Raw genomic sequence first — 14719 nt, forward strand, 5'->3', positions numbered from 1 at the left:
TGCCGCAATTTGTTTTGTTTCTGTTTTTATTTTAATAATTCTAATTCAATTCTAATTATTTGATTATACAATTATAAATAAAATTAACTCAAATTAAATTATGTAGTAATTTTTACATGATTTTTGTGCGTGTTTGTTTTGTTTACAAAGCAAAATGTAGTCTTAACAATCACACTGTAAAAAAATGCTGGGTTCCACAGAATTTATTTGTGTTGGGACAACATAAAGGAATCAAGTTAACTTAATAGTTTTTACAAATTTGAGTGGATTGAACATAAAAACATTAAGCTGTCCCAAAAAAAACCCCCAAGAATTGTGTTGTTTAAGCTCATTTTAAATAAGTAGTTTGAACAAACAGCAAACATCATTCTTTTGAGTGCACATGCTACATAAAAAATGAATGAATGAATGAATGAATGAATGAATGAATGAATGAATGAATGAATGAATAAATAAATAAATAAATAAATAAATAGAGTTCACTAAAATATATTTCTATATATTTCTGGTTGTCGTACATTCACTCTAATTAAATTATTTTATAAAATAATAAAAAACAATAACAAATAAACAAATATGGTTTGCCCAAATATATTTCTTTATATTCCTATGTTTTAGCAGTGAATTAGTAATTCTAATTCAATTCCAATTATGTGATTATATAATTATAAATAAAAATAACTCAAATTAAATTATGTAGTACATTTAAACATGATTTTTGTATGTGTTTGTTTGTTTATAAAGCACTTTGTAGTCTTAAATCACATGCTAAATCTAAATAATTAAGGAATCAATAAATTAATCAATAAATAAAAAGAGTTTGCTAAAACACATTTCTATATATTTTTGATTGTTATATATTCATTGCAATTAAAATTATTTAATTAAATAATAAAAGAAAAAAAATAGATATAAAAACAGATAAATATGGTTCTCCCAGATATATTTCTCTATATTTCTGTTTTTTAAACAGGCTTTTATTCTAATTCAAGTCCAATTATTTGATTAAATTATAATCAAAAAATAAAATTTATTTAAATTAAATGGTAAATATGGTTTGCCCAATACATATATTCCTCTATATTTCTATGTTTTTAATCTAATTCAATTCCAAATATTTAATCATATAATTATAAATAAAAATAACTAATTAAATATAATACATTTTTAACGTGTTTGTTTTGTTTATGAAGCAATGTCTGAAATCACATGCTAAATAAAAAGATGAATGAATGAATTAATGAATGAATTAATATAAATAAACAAACAAACCAATAAATAAATAAATAATCTGGGTTTGTTAAAATACATTTCTATGTATTTCTGGTTGTTGTACATACATTCATTCATTCATTCATTCATTCATTTTCTTGTCGGCTTAGTCCCTTTATTAATCCGGGGTGGCCAGAGCGGAATGAACCGCCAACTTATCCAGCAAGTTTTTACGCAGCGGATGCCCTTCCAGCCGCAACCCATCTCTGGGAAACATCCACATACACATTCACACACACAGTACGGACAATTTAGCCTACCCCAATTTACCTGTGCTGCATGTCTTTGGACTGTGGGGGAAACCGGAGCACTCGGAGGAAACCCACGCGAAGGCAGGGAGAACATGCAAACTCCACACAGAAACGCCAACTGAGCCGAGGTTCGGACCAGCGACCCAGCGACCTTCTTGCTGTGAGGCCTCAGCACTACCTACTGCGCCTCGCCTGTTGTGCATTCATTATAATTTAATTATTCTGTAAACATAAAAAAATTAATAAAATAAAGCATCAAGAAGCCTACTACAGACCTGTGAACTTTTTTGCATCTGCAAAGCTGTTATAATAACAAAGTGACGCTAACACAGCAAACACACACTTCTGCGATGTAAATAAAGGGCATGCAAAAGCACAGAAGAGAGCGCGTGTCTGCTTTGCACATACCGGTCCGGCGAGCTCAAATGCAAAAAAAAAAAAAAAAAAACACGCGCGCGCACACGCACACACACACACTCAGACACACACACACACCGCTCCTCCCAGACTCAAGTTAAAGCGCGAGGCGAGCACAGTGAGCCGGAGTCTATGCGCGGACACTGAAGAGACCTGTAAACGCGGACACACATATCCAAAACGGACTCTCAAAACCATTCCACACCGACCCTACTCGAGTACAAGAGACGTATTAAATATTTACATTTGGAGAAAACGTGAACTATTGGATAAATTACCTCAGGACTGGCAGGAGCGCGCACGGTGCGTTTACCTCCAATGATATGCTGATGCGCTCGAGCTGGTGAGTGAAACTAAACGCGTAAAAAAGCTTTCATTAAAACTTGTATTGACTTTTAAAACTTTTATATGTGGACTCGCGATTTGAGTGTATTACTGTGTCAATCACCATGTTCAAGCTTTCAATTCCGCGCTCATCCCGCGATGATTTACTGTATTATAGCTTATCTTTGTGTTTTGCATTGACTCATTTAGCACACAAATGAGATGTGTTACGGTTTATACGCGAGCTATTCACTCCTTTTCTCTCTCCAAGAGCTTTTTGTGTTGTGTAATAAAGCTGTTTTGTTGGATTGAGAATTGAATGCATACACAAACATTGGATTGCTTTATAAAAATGTGATGCTGGAGTGCACTAGTGAGTGCACTTGAGTTTTGTGACGCATTGTTAAGCATATTACTAGCATCAGTCATGAACAACAGCTCAGTTCAGAACAATACAGTTAGTTATAATGGATTAGTAATCTTGGACTGTTAAAATTAAATCACTTCAAAAGTTTCAAAATAGTTTTTGCAACTGTATTGTATTATTATTATTATTGGGTTACTTGAGTCAACAGTTCTTAAATGAACAGTGCATTACTTAATGTACATTAAAGTGCATAGCACATCTAAAAATCAATAGAAGTTAGAACCCTTTCCCACTGTAAGAAATAATTGTGTAGACTGTATTTAATGGATCTTAAAGGTAAATACAGTATTGTGAAGTGATAAGAATGTTCTTAAACCGATAAAAAAGAAAATATACTTATTATTTACCCCTCAAATGGTTTGAAATCTTTGCAAGATTTTTTTTTTTTTTTTTTGCTGAAAAAAAAGAAGCTGAATATCTGTACCCATCGACTTCCATGGGAAAAAAAACAAATACTGGTTTCCAACATTTTTCAAATGATCTTCTTTTGTGTTTAACATAGGAAAGACATTCATAACGGTTTGAAACATGTAAAGGGTGAATAAAAGATGACAGAATGTTCACATTTCTGTAAATGATCCCTTTAAGACATTATTAAAGGCTTGCCAGGTCTGTATGTAGGGTTATGTGTTCCTTAAAGCATAAATAAATAGGCTGAATTCAGAATAAATAAATAGACTTAAGTTTACAAACGCAAACAACAGAAGTAGTAGAGTTTATTAAATAAAATATGTAGTCTACATTTATCTTTTATATTTACAATGTGTTTTAACAGTGAGTAAATGATGACATTACATTTATATTCAGTCCCTTTAATGCATTGTTAAAGGCTCATCAGGTCTGCATTTAGGGTTCCCTGTTCCTTAAAGCATAAATAAATAGACTACAATCTTAAAATAAATAAATAGACTTAAGTCTACAGAAGTTAACAACAGCTGTAGAACTTAAAAAAATATCAAATAAAATATGTAGTATAGCTTACATTTATATGTTACATTTACAATGTTTTTAACAGTGAGAACATGATGACAGAATTTTCATATTTCTGTTATTAATGGATTTTGAATGGTTTATTAGGTCTATTATTACTGTTTTGACTTTAATTATTATACACTGTAAAAGCCAAAAAGTTAAGGTAACTCAAACCGTGTGAGAAAACCATTTGCAACAAACCATTTAAGTTCAAAAACTAATCCTAATGAGTACTGCGAACTTAATCTATTTGAGTAAACGAAGCAATTTGAACACAGTAAAACCTAATAAATGAACGGAACTCAAACCAACTGTAAAACCCAGTAAGTTAAGGCAACTCAAACCGTTTGAGGAAACCGATCGCTACAAACCATTTGAGTTAAACTAATCTATATGAGTACTGTGAACTTACTCCATTTAAGTTGTAGTAATGAGGTGTTTAATTAACTCATCACCTTCAACACTGAGATCAAAACTCTTTTCAAATAAGTAGAGTTAATTTTCAGTCCATTTTGAGTTAACTACACACATGTAAAACATATGCTGGATAAGTTGGCGGTTCATTCCCCTGTGTCTAAGCCGAAGATTGATGATGGACGAAAAATTCAATATAACAAATTTCCTATAGCATAGATGTGAAGGAAAATAAATAAATAAATAAATTCTACTGAATTGACCCAAATCTGCAGAACTAAACAACAACTTCAGTAAAACTTAAAAAACACAAGTGCAACCAAATTAGAAGCCTTATTTAAGGCTTGTATACACATAAGCATGCTTTTAAATCCTGTATAATCATTGTGGAATAAATGAAACGCTTCGGATAACCAATGCAAACGCTGCTAACTTCAAGTGTTTTGACCACAGCTGGACCGTCTGGACCGCGCCGCCTTCTATTTCTCGCACAGAGAGCATATTTTCAGTGCAGTTTGCCTTTATTTTTAGGTGCTCATTCCACATCAAACTCTGGCAGTCTAAAAGTCCAGCAAACAAACAGGTTTAATTTCGTATGAGTGAAAAACAACTAGTTCAAAAGGTAACACACAAATCTGTTTAGTTACACGGGTGTAATAAAAAGAGATTAAGTGGTATTATTCCTGATTCTACTGACTTTATTTCATGTTTCTGACTTCTAGTGTTGTGTGGATGATTAGTCCAAGAGAGGGAGGAAGCGATCAACTATCTTGTCTGGGTCATAAATATGTCGTATAAAAAATGATGTGATTTGAATTGAATCTAATACAGATCTGAAGGAAGAAACAAGGCACACAAGGAGAAACCTAACATATCACTGTTATGCAGTCAGGGTAGGAATAACAATAATAATAATAATAATAGAAAAAAAAAACAATAAGCCTCAAATAATGAATCTTACAAATATCCCCATATTTATTGAGAGGTTTCTTCTTTATTTCCTTAACAGAAAATAGTTGATTTTTATGTGTATTTGTAATTCAAAATAATAATATTAATGAGAATAATAATTAAAATAATAATAATAAATTAAATAATAAAAAGTGTTAAAATACATTTTAAGTTGTAAATATATATATATGCTTTTATACATTTAATTATTTAAATTATTTAAACATAAATAGATATATAAAATAATTATAATAAAAAAGTAATACATCAATTAATATAAAATGTATTTCTATGTTTTATACATTTAAATTAATTTAAATGATTATAAATAAAATATAATTAGTCATGCATTTTTTTAAATAAAAATAATAATAAATTAATTAAAAAATAAATAAAGGGTTTAAAATATATTTTAAATGATGAAAAATTATGATATAATCATATTATATCATATTAAATTGAAGTTAAATTGAATAATTTCAACTTAAATTATATGATTATAAATATACACAATATAAATAAATACAAATATAAAATAATAATAACAATAATAAAGTAGTAAATGAATAAATATAAAATATATTTCTACATATTTCTATGCGCTTATACATTTAAATTAATTTAAATATAATAAATAAATAAATAGTAATGAAAATTAACAATAATAATAACATTAATAATAATAATAAAAACAACAATAAAATAAAATAAAAAGCTAAATAAAATAAAAAATAGGGTTTAAATTGTATTTTAAATAGTGAAAAACCGTGAATTAATTATATTAGATCATATTAAAATAAAATTTAATTATTTCAACTTAAATAATTTGAATATAAATATGCACAATTCATAAATAAATATAAATAGATATATAACATCATAATAAGAAATAAATAAATAAATATAAAAAATATTTCTACATATTTCTATGCTTATATGATTATAAATAAAATAAATAGTTATGCAAAACAATAGTAATTTTAATAATAATAATACATTTAAATAAAAAAATAAATAAACAGTAAAAATAATTGTGAAAATATATTAAATTATTATATTAAATCATAAATCGTATTATATTAAATCATGATAAATTCAAATTAAATTAATTTAAGTGATTTGATTATAAATATACACTATATATAAATGAATATAATAATAATAATAATAATAATAATAATAATAATAATAATAATAATAATAAAGTAATAAGTAAAAGTAATAAATGAATAAATAGGGTTTAAAATTAATTTTAAACTTAGAATGCAGCTTTAAATGTAGCTTTAAATAAATAAGTAAACAAACAAACAAATAAATAAATGTTAAAATAAAGTAAACTTTTGTATATGTTTTTTTTTACATATGCAAAGCTTAAAATTTAATATAATAAATGTAATATAACACAGATCTGGAGGAAGACATAAGACTTATATTAGGGTTACTGTTAAAAAGAGCTAAAAAAAATTGTAACAAATCGTACAATTATGTTCAATTTATTCAGACGTTTCTACTTTATTTCTGAAACAAAATATCAGATTTTTTGTTTTTGCACCAAGAAGTGGCAAAATATTGACATATCATCATTTGTGTGACCAAAAAGTCAGACATCCTACATTATAAGCGTGAAGGAAATATAAAACACATGTCTGTTCGATTCTGTATATTTATCTCTGCCAGTGCATTTGCAGATTTCTGTGCTAGTTTACGATAGGAAAGCTGATATAGAAAGTGGTGTCATTCAAACATGTGATAATCATCTTTGCACGCTTCCAAACAGGCACAAAAACGGCGTTTAGTGTTTAATTATGTTTAATTAAGTTCAGCGGAAAAGCCCAACGCTATACTCAGAAGCAATAAAACACCAGAGAAAAGGCCCATTCAGTGAAGCTCTTCATAGGGAAGTGTTTGTTTGAGCACCAGACTGGATGGTGCTTTGCTTTTCTTGCACAAAAATGCGAGGTTTTGTTTAGATTGCATTTTCTTTTCTTGCTGAAAGCATGACAAACTTCCATTGCACAAAATATGACAATATTTTTAAAAATAACTTATAGTAAGCCTGTTGCTTTTAAAGTGATTAGTTGAATTTCCTTAAAAAGTGAGTAAACCTGCTGCTTTTACAGCGATTAGTTGACTTTACTTATAAAAGTGAGTAAACCTGTTACTTTTGAAGCGATTCGTTGAGTTTAAAAATTGAGTATACTTGTTGCTGTTAAAGCAATTAATTGATTATTTTATAAAAGTGAGTATTTAAAAAAAAATAGAAAACTTGACTAACTTTTTTGAAGTAAACTAATCGCTTAAAAAAACAACAGATTTACTCACTTTTAAAAGTGATTAGTTGACTTTAGGTATTAAAGTGAGTAATCCTGTTGCTGTTCAAGCGATTAGTTGACTTTACTTAAATAAAGTGAGTAAACCTGTTGCTTTTACTGTGATTAGTTGACATTACTTTTAAAAAAGTAAGTAAACCAGTTGCATTTAAAGCGATTAGTTGACTTTATTTCATAAAAGTGAGTATACCTGTTACTTTTAAAGCAAATAGTTGACTATTTTATACAAGTGAGTATTTAATAAAAGTGAGTAAACTTTACTCAATTTTATAATATAAAGTCAACTAATTGCTTCAAAAGCAACAGGTTTACTCACTTTTAAAAGCGATTAGTTGACTTTATTTTATAAAAGTGATTAAACCTCTTGCTTTTAAAGCGATTAGTGGAATTTACTTAATTAAAGTGAGTTGACCTGTTGCTTTTAAAGCGATTAGTTGACTTCACTTCATACAGCTGAGTAAACTTGATGCTTTTGAATCGATTAGTTAACTTTATAAATGTGAGTAAACCTGTTGCTTCAAAAGGGATTATTTGACTTTACTGTTGGAAAGTGAGTAAACTTGTTGCTATTAAAGTGATTATATGATTTTACTAAAAAAAAAAACAACTTTTAAACAAATTTATTGACTTTACTTAAAAAGATCGCAACAAAAACTACGCCCATAAGAAAATACATGGTCAACTTAAGAGTTACATGTTTTGATGGGTTCACTAACTTTTAAATAAAGTCAACTTGTCGCTTTAAGGTAACTGGTTTATTTGCTTTTTTGAAAACTTTTAAAGTAAAGTCACTTTTGACAGTATTATGATGCACTTCAAAATGCATTAGATTGGATTGCTTTCAAATAATCTAAACTGCATTCACAAAAGAGCAACTACTCTTTTCTTTTTGACCAATTGTGTGATCATTGAAAGGTTTTATGAGAAAACACACCAAACATCGATGTCCATTTAAATTTCCTTGCTTTCTCGCTCAATCATAAGCAACATAACAAGGGTAATCTAGTTGAGCTATATTTAGTTGAATAATTAGAAAATATCTTCATGAAACATGTTTTACTTTATATTGTAATGATATTTTAATGATCTAATCAATCACTTGCTGACACATACAATTTATTTTTACCTATTCCCAAAATAAACCCATGCAACTGATTTTGTGGTTCCAGGTTCACTAATAATCTTATTAGAACAGTTATAAAGTTCTTTGAGAAACCTAAAAGAGTTCTATAATAGCATCTCTGCAATGGACTGGCATGATAAGGTAAGCTGGTGAAGAATAAACATGTAAAATGAATTCACAAGAAAGTCTAAAGTTTAACTCCGAGCACCCACCACGCGCACAACGCCGTAATGAAATCTCTCAGACAGGAATATTTGCTTTCCCTCAAGTTTCATCCTTTCTCATATCCTGTGCTGCATGTTCTCTCACCTTCCGCTTGGTCTTCTCTGTCTACACAATCTCCTCTCTTCTGGCCTTCTTTCTCTGACATTTACAAGTGCCAAGGAATTTAGGAAGCCACCCTGAAGTATGAAACCCACAGGAAGGTATTCTGATCTCCATCCATAGAAAGATTATTATAGGTATACACTGTAAAATGCGATTAGTTAAATCTGTTGTCTTAAATTTATCTTAAGTGAACTATGCGCATAATTAAAAAAAATATGTTAAGTCAACTTAATAGTTCCAAGTTGCAATGAGTTTACTTACTTTTAGTCAACTTATTAATCAAATGTCAACAGGTTTACTCACTTTAAGTAAAATCAATTAATCGCTTTAAAAACATGTTTACTCACTTTATTTAAGTAAAATCAACTAATCCCTTTAAAAGCAACAGGTTTACTCGCTTTAAGTAAAGTCAACTAACTGCTCTAAAAACAACAGGTTTACTCACTTTAAGTAAAATCAACTAATAGCTTTAAAAGCAACAGGTTTACTCACTTAAGTAAAGCAAACTAACTGAGTTAAAAGCAATAGGTTTACCCACTTTAAGTAAAGTCAACTAAACGCTTTAAAAGCAACAGGCTTACTTAAGTAAAGTAAACTAACTGCTTTAAAAGCAACAGGTTTACTCATTTTACTTAAGTAAAGTCAGCTAATTGCTTTAAAAGCATCAGATTTACTCACTTTATTTAAGTAAGGTCAACTAATCGCTTTAAAAGTAACATGATTGCTTACTTAAGCGAAGTCAACTAATCGTTTTAAAAGCAACAGGTTTACTCACTTTAAGTAAAATTAATTAATCGCTTTAAAAACATGTTTAATCACTTTATTTTAGTAAAATCAACTAAGCCTTTTAAAAGCAACAGGTTTACTCGCTTTAAGTAAAGTCAACTAACTGCTCTAAAAACAACAGGTTTACTCACTTAATTTAAGTCAACTAATCGTTTTAAAAGCAACAGGTTTACTCACTTTATTAAAGTCAACTAATCGCTTTAAAAACAACAGGTTTACTCACTTTAAGTAAAGTCCACTAACTGCTTTAAAATCAACAGGTTTACTCACTTAAGTAAAGTAAACTAACTGAGTTAAAAGCAATAGGTTTACCCACTTTAAGTAAAGTCAACTAAACGCTTTAAAAGCAACAGGCTTACTTAAGTAAAGTAAACTAACTGCTTTAAAAGCAACAGGTTTACTCATTTTACTTAAGTAAAGTCAGCTAATTGCTTTAAAAGCATCAGATTTACTCACTTTATTTCAGTAAGGTCAACTAATTGCTTTAAAAGCAACATGTTTGTTTACTTAAGCGAAGTCAACTAATCGCTTTAAAAGCAACAGGTTTACTCACTTTAAGTAAAATTAATTAATCGCTTTAAAAACATGTTTAATCACTTTATTTAAGTAAAATCAACTAATCGTTTTAAAAGCAACAGGTTTACTCACTTTATTAAAGTCAACTAATCGCTTTAAAAACAACAGGTTTACTCACTTTAAGTAAAGTCCACTAACTGCTTTAAAATCAACAGGTTTACTCACTTAAGTAAAGTAAACTAACTGAGTTAAAAGCAATAGGTTTACTCACGTAAGTCAGCTAATCGCTTTAAGTAAAGTCAACTAACTGCGTTAAAAGTAACAGGTTTACTCATTTTACTTAAGTAAAGTCAACTAAACGCTTTAAAAGCAACAGGCTTACTAAAGTAAAGTAAAATAACTGCTTTAAAAGCAACCGGTTTACTCACTTTACTTAAGTCAGCTAATTGCTTTAAAAGCATCAGATTTACTCACTTTATTTAAGTAAGGTCAACTAATCGCTTTAAAAGCAGCAGGTTTACTCACTTTAAGTAAAGTCCACTAACTGCTTTAAAATTAACAGGTTTACTCACTTAAGTAAAGTAAACTAACTGAGTTAAAAGCAATAGTTAACTCACTTAAGTCAGCTAATCGCTTTAAAAGCAACAGGTTTACTTACTTTACTTAAGTGAAGTCAACTAATCACTTTAAAAGCCACAGGTTTACTCATTTTACTTACTTAAAGTCAGCTAATTGCTTTAAAAGCATCAGATTTACTCACTTTATTTAAGTAAGGTCAACTAATCGCTTTAAAAGCAACATGTTTGTTTACTTAAGCGAAGTCAACTAATCGCTTTAAAAGCAACAGGTTTACTCACTTTACTTAAGTAAAGTCAGCTAATTGCTTTAAAAGCAACAGGTTTACTCACTTTTTTTAAGTAAAGTCATCAAATCACTCTTTATAGGACCAAATTCTAAAACACTACAATACTTCATAAAAAAAAAAAGGAATTGTCAGTTTTTATTTCGTTATGACTATAAATGCACCATAAAATGCTGTAAAGCAATGATCTCCTGTTCTGGCATGATCCGCTGCTAGAATGCGCGTTTGACAGCAGTGGAGGCTGTGTGTGTGTGTGAGTGTATGTGGCAGATCAAGATCCTCGTGCCAGCTTTCCTCACTGTGTCAGAATAACATCCCTACGGTATTTCCCTACTGTTCTGTCCAAACAACATCATTCAGAACCACTGGCCTTCAGCACACACACATGCAAGACGCGGCCAAGACAAACACACACGTCTAAAAGACCAGCTCCTTGCGCAGGCTTTCTTAACCAGGATAGTGGACACAGTACTTCTGCCTGTCTCTTCATATAAACACTGCTCGCATTCACAGTTTCGATTGCTCCCACTGAAACAAGCCTCTTACCGTGAGTACTGCAGTTCACTATGTAACTCACAAAACTAAGTGTGTGCTACCGACACTGAAAGATTAAACAAATCATGCAGATAGTTGAGAGAAGTGTGCTGTTCATTTAGCAAGGAGTCGGGTATACTAGCGGCTGTGTCTATGAAAATATGACCGAGGCTATGATAGTCATAGCAACACCCTACAGGACCCTAGCAACAGAGTATGTTTTGCAAACACAAAATAATTATATTATAATATTTTAAAAACATATTCGATAATAGGGTGGCACAGTGGTTCATTGTCGGCTCACAGCAAGGTTGCTGGTTTGAGTCCCAGCTGGCATTTCTGTGTGGAGTTCTCCCCATGTTGGTGTGGGTTTTCTCCGGGTGCTCCAGTTTCCCCCACAGCCCAAAGACATGCGCTATAGGGGAATTGGGTAAGCTAAATTAGCCGTAGTGTATGAGTGTGAGTGTGAATGAGTATTTCCCAATTCTCAGATTATACAATAGCCATCCTAAAATAGCACACATCAAACTATTCTAAAGAAAACTTTCTTCAATAAACAAAAAAATAAAATAAATAGAAATCAAACCAAAAAAATGTAATCTAGTCTGCACAGGGCAAAAACCGAAGGCTGCATCAACGCTCTTGTTCCCACATGATGGGATTTGTGGCCACCTGCTGATTTGGGTTCCCTTTTACACCAATTATCAGCTGGCCTGTCCTTCACAATGCAGGATTAAGAGGTTAAAAGTCAGGCTGGAGGTGAAGACAGGGGAGGGTGCAGGGCCGTAAGAGACAGGGTTAGTCAAACAGCGGGCGGCTTGACGGAGTCGACAGGGCAGAAAAAGCAACACTTCAGAAAGAATGCAGTAAAAGCCCATCTGAATCTTCATCTGTAATTGCACGCATGCAAACAGCACATCTGTGTGTTCAACAGGACTTTAAGCTCTTCAGCATGAGCTTTTCAGGATCTTCCAGGTGGCTCTGAAGATCAGCCCTCGAGGCTTCAAAAGCTGTGCTGACCGAGCAGGACTGAGCCGTCAGCACTGCCAAACCAAACCCAAGAAGATCCTTGATGGATGAAGCCAAAGCATGCATTCTGAAGAGCCACATCAAACCGCGCTATAAGTACACACACATGCCATGGTTTCTGGAGATCACTTAAAAACAAGCCTGTTCATCAAACGCCACCAGACTAGCAATTCATATACGATGAAAAAAATCAGAAAAATGCTGCTTTTTCCACCAAATGGAGGGTTATATCTGTGCAAAACTGCAGCATTTTTCAACTCTAGTTCATTGGAAATACATGAAACCACAAAAAACGTACTTTTAAACTTCAGTTTTAATGAAAATGAACACTAGGGGGAAGTACTGTATGACAGCAAGAACTTTAGTTCAGTTTTTTTGCATTAATGATATTTACAAGGACATATTATTTTTGTAAAGTTGGTTGCACAACATCAAATAAATACCACAAAACAACTTAACGGTGTCTATAATTTGTAGTTGAATATGTTCGCGTCTCCTATCTATCTCTATATGGTCAACTTTTCTGGCATGGTCAGTATGCTTGGTAGCTCACCTTGTATGGTGTTGTACTTGTGCAATTGTAGTTCTACAAAAGAGATAAAAGCAATGCAAAATCAAGGTAAACTAAAAGATTCTACATTTAAAAAGTCTGTATATTAAAAGACTCTGAAAATATTCTACTTCTAAAAGTCATAAGAGTTATAAACGATTCTAAAATCTTTACAGATTATATTAGATTGGATTCAAATTTAGTGTCATTACACATCCACAACGAAACAAGGCAATGAAATGCAGTTTAGGTTTAACCGAAGTGCAATAGCAGCAAGTGCAGTTAAGTTTTAAGTGCAATTATAGAAAACTATTAGCAATAGTTACATATAGATATTCTATAAACATGGTATACAAGTCATATTAACTAGAATCAGATATTTACAAATAGATGAACAAACTGTACAGGTGGCTATTAATAATCAGCCAAATGCTAATAGATACGGACTCAATATACAGGTTGATATTTGCAGGAATTACAAACAGATATGTTATATTATACAGATTATTATTATTATAGATTCTACATTAAAAGAGTATAATTTTTTTTTTAATTATCTAAAATATTTTACAGTAAAACAACAGATTCTAAAGACTCTAAATAATTATAAAATTCATGCTGTAAATAAATCGATTAATTAATAAAAATAAGTAAACCTGTTGCTTTAAAAGAGATAAGTTGACATTACTTAAAATAAGCATGTAAAAATCAAGTAAATCTATTTTAGTGCACTTTGTATTATGTTTGCATTAGAAAGCACTTTTGTTTGGGTTTAAAGCAGTGGTTTGCTAGTTTTGCCTTCTTGTTAACGTGTATTTGAAACGTACAACAAAACGAACCTAAAGTAATGTATTTCAAATTTGCAATCATATATAAAGCGCCCTCCATTGGATGCAACAAATGTACTCGGAGCAATGTATTTTACATGTTAGCTGAGGTATTTATATATTTACAAGAAGTCTATGCTCTCCAATTTTCTTACTGAATGTTGTAAAGACTCTAAATGATTATGAACAAACATTCTACGCTGTAAAAAAATTGGTTACTTAAAGCAAGTAAACTTGTAGCTATAAAAATGACAAGTTCACGATACTTAAAATAAACATGTAAAATCAAGGTAAATTTATGTAGTCACAGTGCACTTTCGATCACATTTGTATTTGAAAACTATTATTTGGGTTTAGAACTGTGGTTCGCTAGCTAACCTCTACCACATTTTCCGCCTTCTTGTTGATTAGTACCTGAAACGTACAACAAAATTAACCCTAAGTAACTTGTTTCCAATTCGCAAACATGTATACAGTGCCCTCTAGTGGATTTATGATCTAAAACATGCAACAAAATGTATCCAGAGCAATGTATTTTACATGTCGGCTGAGGTATTTACGTAGTTTCAATGATTTCATGCTGTGCAGTTTTACCAGGCAGTTAAAAAAAAAAAAAAAAAAAAAAAACTTTAATCTGGGGCTACAATTTCCTCCTGACTGAACTGTAAAACAGATATGTTATATAATAATATATAGATTCTTATTTTTATGGTGCATATATAATATAGATAATATTCCACATTAAAATAGTGTATATTAAAATGTTCTAAAAGATTCTACAGTAAAACAAAATATTCTAAAGACTCT

The 14719-nt window shown here is 30.7% G+C and overlaps 2 protein-coding genes and 1 long non-coding RNA gene across 36 annotated transcripts in view; 1 reads left to right on the top strand and 2 right to left on the bottom strand.

Annotated features, from left to right (window-relative positions):
- coro7 (coronin 7) overlaps window positions 1–14719 on the bottom strand; it is a 299622-nt gene that overhangs the window by 83374 nt on the left and 201529 nt on the right.
- vasnb (vasorin b) overlaps window positions 2101–14719 on the top strand; it is a 47470-nt gene continuing 34851 nt past the window's right edge. Inside the window, exon 1 of the mRNA NM_001110762.1 lies at window positions 2101–2283. The gene's annotated coding sequence lies outside the window, so the exon portion shown is untranslated. The remainder of the gene's footprint in view (window positions 2284–14719) is intronic.
- Window positions 9203–12057, bottom strand: LOC147845525 (uncharacterized). Of its 3 annotated transcripts, XR_015480489.1 has the most exons (4): window positions 10258–12057; window positions 9865–10069; window positions 9347–9792; window positions 9203–9252 (listed from the first exon to the last, which is right to left on the bottom strand). It is a non-coding gene; the product is annotated as an uncharacterized LOC147845525 (long non-coding RNA). The 3 variants fall into 3 exon arrangements; XR_015480490.1 differs by lacking the exon at window positions 9865–10069 and having other exon boundaries at window positions 9347–9505; XR_015480491.1 differs by lacking the exon at window positions 9203–9252 and having other exon boundaries at window positions 9368–9461.

Source organism: Danio rerio, chromosome 3 (assembly GCF_052040795.2).
Source record: "Danio rerio strain M-AB ecotype USA chromosome 3, GRCz13ab, whole genome shotgun sequence".
In the NCBI taxonomy this organism is placed as follows: domain Eukaryota; kingdom Metazoa; phylum Chordata; class Actinopteri; order Cypriniformes; family Danionidae; genus Danio; species Danio rerio.